This window comes from Arachis ipaensis, chromosome B5, assembly GCF_059453495.1.
Source record: "Arachis ipaensis isolate K30076 ecotype BB chromosome B5, ASM5945349v1, whole genome shotgun sequence".
Taxonomy (NCBI): Eukaryota; Viridiplantae; Streptophyta; class Magnoliopsida; order Fabales; family Fabaceae; genus Arachis; species Arachis ipaensis.
This window is the reverse complement of record NC_142440.1, coordinates 136,206,933-136,212,011: the sequence shown is the minus strand read 5'-3', so window position 1 is coordinate 136,212,011 and position 5,079 is coordinate 136,206,933. Positions and strand designations below refer to the sequence as shown.

The 5,079-nt window shown below is 38.6% G+C and overlaps 1 non-coding gene across 1 annotated transcript; it reads left to right on the top strand.

The window, feature by feature from the left end:
• Positions 1–3,777: 3,777 nt before the first annotated feature.
• LOC148565893 (small nucleolar RNA R71) lies at positions 3,778–3,885 on the top strand. Its single transcript, XR_015883870.1, has one exon. It is a non-coding gene; the product is annotated as a small nucleolar RNA R71 (small nucleolar RNA).
• The last annotated feature ends 1,194 nt before the right edge of the window (positions 3,886–5,079 follow it).

Below are 5,079 nucleotides of genomic sequence, written 5' to 3'. Positions count from 1 at the left end.
ATAGATTGTAGTAAGTCATCATTAGCAGATGAAGAAGGATAAGTAATTTGAGAGGTCTACTGTTGGGTATTCTGTAGTCCTTGGGATTGCCTCAGGTGAGGTGCTCTGTAAGGCTGGTACTGGTTCTGCTGCCTGTTGTTGTTATTATTCCACCTCTGATTTCCCTGATTGTCTCTGCCTCCTCTGTTGTTGTTGTTGTCTCGCCAATTCTGGTTAGAATTGTCCTGCCATCCGTGGTTGTAACTGCCACTTTGATTGTACCCTTGGTTGGGGCGGTCATAGAAGTTATGAGTGGCTGCCACGGTGTTGTCTTCCTGCTGGAGCTGTGAACATTCATCAGTATAATGGCTATAATCATCACAGATTCTGCAAACTCTCTGTGGGACTAACTGTTGGCTTTGCTGTGGTGGAGAAGGTTAAGCTTGCTGAACTTGTTGTTGATTCAATTTCATCTGCTTCAGCAAGTTGGTCATTTCACAGATACTCTGAATTAGAGCAGCAGTCTCTTTGCTAGAGGATACTTCTACAACGGCTTTTGAACGGCCTTGTTTCTGCCTGTGATTCCGAGTGGATTCAGCTAAGTTGCTGATCAATTGCCATGCCTCATCAGTGGTCTTGTACTTTTTCATAGACCCATTGCTAGCACTTTCCAATGTGGTCTTATCTTGGGGCCTCATGCCCTGTGTGACGTAACCGAGCAACACTATCTTGTTAATCATATGGTGGGGGTATGCTTCCAGAAGATTATTGAAGCGCTCCCAGTATTCATAGAGAGTCTCGGATTCGTCCTGAACAATCATGGAAATGTCTTTCCTCAGTTTATCAGTAACTTCAGCTGGAAAGAACTTTCCCAAAAATTCTCTTCTAAGTGTATCCCAGTCGGATACAGTTGCTGCGGGTTGAGTGTAGTACCACTCTCTTGCCTTTCCCTCAAGAGAAAATGGGAAAACTTTCAACAAAATTGAAGTTTCATCTGTACCATCATGCCTAACAGTAGAACAGGCTGCTTGGAAATCTCTCAGGTGCTTGATAGGCTCTTGAGCAGGTAAGCCATGAAACTTGGGCATCAAATTGAGCAGTACAGTCTTTATTTCAAAATCTGTAGCCACCGATGGGTGATGCGCTTGAAACGGTTGCATTGAAAAATCAGGGGCTCCAGCCTCCTGGATAGTAATTCTCCTAGCTGCTGCCATGTTATCTGTACGTAAATCAACCGAATCAGTAGAATGGGGGTTGGTTTCTTCCTCAAGTGACGTTTCAGATCCGCCCTTAGAGAGGACTAACCGACGTCGAGCTTGCCTTATTCGTGAAATAGTTCTTTCAATCTCAGGATCAAATACTGGCAAGCTTGGATCAGGAAGTGAACGCGTCATCTAACGAAAGAAACAAGCATCTCATAGTAGCAAGATAAAGTAAAATGCAAATAAATAAATTCCAATCAATAACTTAGCACTCTATTGCAACTCCCCGGCAACGGCGCCAAAAATTGACGTTGCGAAAATTGGCGAATTAAGAATTGTTATAAGATATGCGTTGCAAGTATAGTTCTTAACCAACCAGAAATCCGCTTATCAATTTAGAATGGTTGTCACAAAAATTAAAATTAAAATACTGGGAGTATGAATCCCAGGTCGTCTCCCAACGAGTTGCAGAAAGGTGTGCTATTTTATTAATCAGATGTTTTCAAAAAGAGTTTGAGTTGAATAAACAGGAAATTAAATTGGAGAAATTAAGTAATTTAAATAAAAGCCTTGACTGGGAGTAGATTAGTTGGAAGCCCTATTCTTGTTAAAGTACTCTCAAGATTAATTGATAATTGAAGGTTGTTCTGTTTAGTTATCCCTTACTAGGTAAGGGAAATTCAAACAAGTTGGAATGCTGTTTCTATTCACAAGTTCCAATCCGCTCACTTGAAAAGGATTAGTGTCAGTGACTAGAGAGCATTCCAACAACGAACCCAATTACAATTTTTCTTTTAAGCACCCCAACTCAAGGGTTCCTTTCAATCAACTCCCCATCAAGTTAGGGAACTACTCGCTCATTGTGAATGTAGAACTTATAACATAGGAAAGTGAATTAAAGAAAGACATGATAAATAAAACTCAAAGGAATCAATTAAAAATAAAAGTAATTCTTGTATTAATAAATTCTAAAATAATCCAATAATAAAATTGAGTAAATTAAAGGACATGGAAGAGCGAAGCCAAGTAAAGAAAACGAACTAGAATGACGAAGTCTTGATGAGGTAATAACTCTTCTCAATATCCCAATGCAAAGAGCAATAGAAATAAAATCCTAAGAACTATGAATGTGTAGAGAGAAAACCTAGAGGAGGAGTAAAACTAGATCTAAAAACTAAAAATTGTGTGGAATGAATGTTGTTCTGGTTTCTGCATGTTTTCTGGCTCTAGTCTGCTTTTCTGGGCCGAAAACTGGGTCAAAACAGGGCCCAAAATCGCCCCCAGCGAATTCTGCAGATTATGCAGATCGCGCACGTCACGCGATTGCGTCATTCATGCGGACGCGTCATTCGGCGTTTTGCTTTGCCACGCGGGCGCGTCGTCCATGCCTCCGCGTCACTTATGCTATTCCAATCCGTGGGGTCGCGTGAGCCATGCGGCCGCGTCACTTCCCGCTGGTCATCTCCTTAATTTCTTGTGTTCCTTCCATTTTTGCAAGCTTCCTTTCCAATCTCCAACTCATTCATGCCCTATAAAGCCTGAAACATTTAACACACAGATCACGGCATTGAATGGAATAAATGAGAATTAAAATACATAATTAAAAGTCTCTTAGGAAGCAAGTTTTCAATCATGTAATAATTTTAGGAAGGAAATATAAATGCATGCTAATCATATGAATAAGTGGGTAAAGATCATGATAAAACCACACAATTAAGCACATTATAAACCAAAATAGTGGTTTATCAGGATACTCCTTATTGGTCACTGAACGTCCCAGGAGGTCTTCCTCACTGGGATTCATGTCCTCCTCCTCCTCTTTGGGTACGGCCACACCAAGCAAGGTAATGGCCTTGCACTCTCTTTTTGGATTCTCTTCTGTATTGCTTGGGAGAGTACTGGGAGGAGTTTCAGTAACCCTTTTACTCAGCTGGCCCACTTGTACCTCCAAATTTCCAATGGAGGACCTTATTTCGTTCATGAAACTGAAAGTGGCCTTAGATAGATCAGAGACTATATTTGCTAAGCTAGATGGATTCTGCTCAGAATTCTCTGTCTGTTGCTGAGTGGATGATGAAAAGGGCTCGCTATTGCTAAACCTGTTTCTTCCACCATTATTAAAGCCTTGTTGAGGCTTTTGTTGATCCTTCCATGAGAAATTTGGATGATTTCTCCATGAGGGATTATAGGTATTCCCATAGGGTTCACCCATGTAATTCACCTCTGCTATTGCAGGGTTCTCAGGATCATAAGCTTCTTCTTCAGAAGATGCCTCTTGAGTACTGTTGGATACAGCTTGCATTCCATTCAGACTTTGAGAAATCATATTGACTTGCTGAGTTAATATTTTGTTCTGAGCCAATATGGCATTCAGAGCATCAATTTCAAGAACTCCCTTCCTTTGAGGTGTCCCATTATTTACAGGATTCCTCTCAGAAGTGTACATGAATTGGTTATTTGCAACCATGTCAATGAGTTCCTGAGCTTCTGCAGGTGTTTTCTTTAGGTGAATGGATCCACCTGCAGAATGGTCCAATGACATCTTTGATAATTCAGACAGACCATCATATAATATATCCAGAATGGTCCATTCTGAAAGCATGTCAGAAGGACACTTTTTGGTGAGTTCCTTGTATCTCTCCCAAGCTTCATAGAGGGATTCACCTTCTTTCTGTTTGAAGGTTTGAACATCCACTCTAAGCTTGCTAAGCTTTTGAGGAGGAAAGAACTTGGCTAAGAAAGCCATGACCAGCTTATCCCAAGAGTTTAGGCTATCTTTAGATTGAGAGTCCAACCATATTCTAGCTCTGTCTCTTACAGCAAACGGGAAAAGCTTAAGCCTGTAGACCTCAGGATCAACCCCATTGGTCTTAACAGTATCACAGATTTGCAAGAATTCAGTTAAGAACTGAAAAGGATCTTCTGATGGAAGTCCATGAAACTTGCAGTTCTGTTGCATCAGAGAAACTAATTGAGGCTTTAGCTCAAAATTATTTGCTCCAATGGCAGGGATTGAGATGCTTCTTCCATGTAAGCTGTAATTTGGTGCAGTGAAGTCACCAAGCATCTTCCTTGCATTGTTATTATTTTCGGCCATGTCTCCTTCTTTTTCGAAAATTTCTGTCAGATTTTCTCCAGAGAGTTGTGCTTTAGCTTCCCTTAGCTTCCTCTTCAGAGTCCTTTCAGGTTCAGGATCAGCTTCAACAAGAATGTTCTTATCTTTGTTCCTGCTCATATGAAAAAGAAGAAAACAGAAAAGAAAATATGGAATCCTCTATGTCACAGTATAGAGATTCCTTATGTAAGTATAAGAAGAGAAGAATAGAGGAAGGAAAAGATAAGAATCCAAACACAGAGGGGAAGAGTGGGTTCGAATTCTTGGGTGGAAGAGAAGTGTTAGTAGATGAATAAATAATTAGAAGGAGATGAGAAAGGGAAGAATTCGAAAATTAAATAAAATAAAAAATAAAAATAATTTTTTTTTGTTTTTAATTTAAAATTAAAGTTAAAATTTGAAAATAAGAAAAGAAATAAAATTAAAATTAAAATTTAAAATAATTAGTTAATTAAAAAGGAATTTTGAAAAAAGAGGAAAGGGATTTTCGAAAATTAGAAAGAGAGAGTTAGTTAGGTAGTTTTGAAAAAGATAAGAATCAAACAAAAACTTAAGTGGTTAATTGAAAAGGATTTGAAAATCAAATTTTGAAAAGATAGGAAGTTAGAAAAGATTTTGAAATTGAAATTGATTTTGAAAAAGATGTGATTGAAACTTATTTTGGAAAAGATTTGAAAAAAAATTTAAAAAGATTTGATTTTGAAAATCAAAGTTGATTACTTGACTAACAAGAAACAAAAAGATAGGATTTTAAAATTTAAAGATTGAACCTTTCTTACTAGG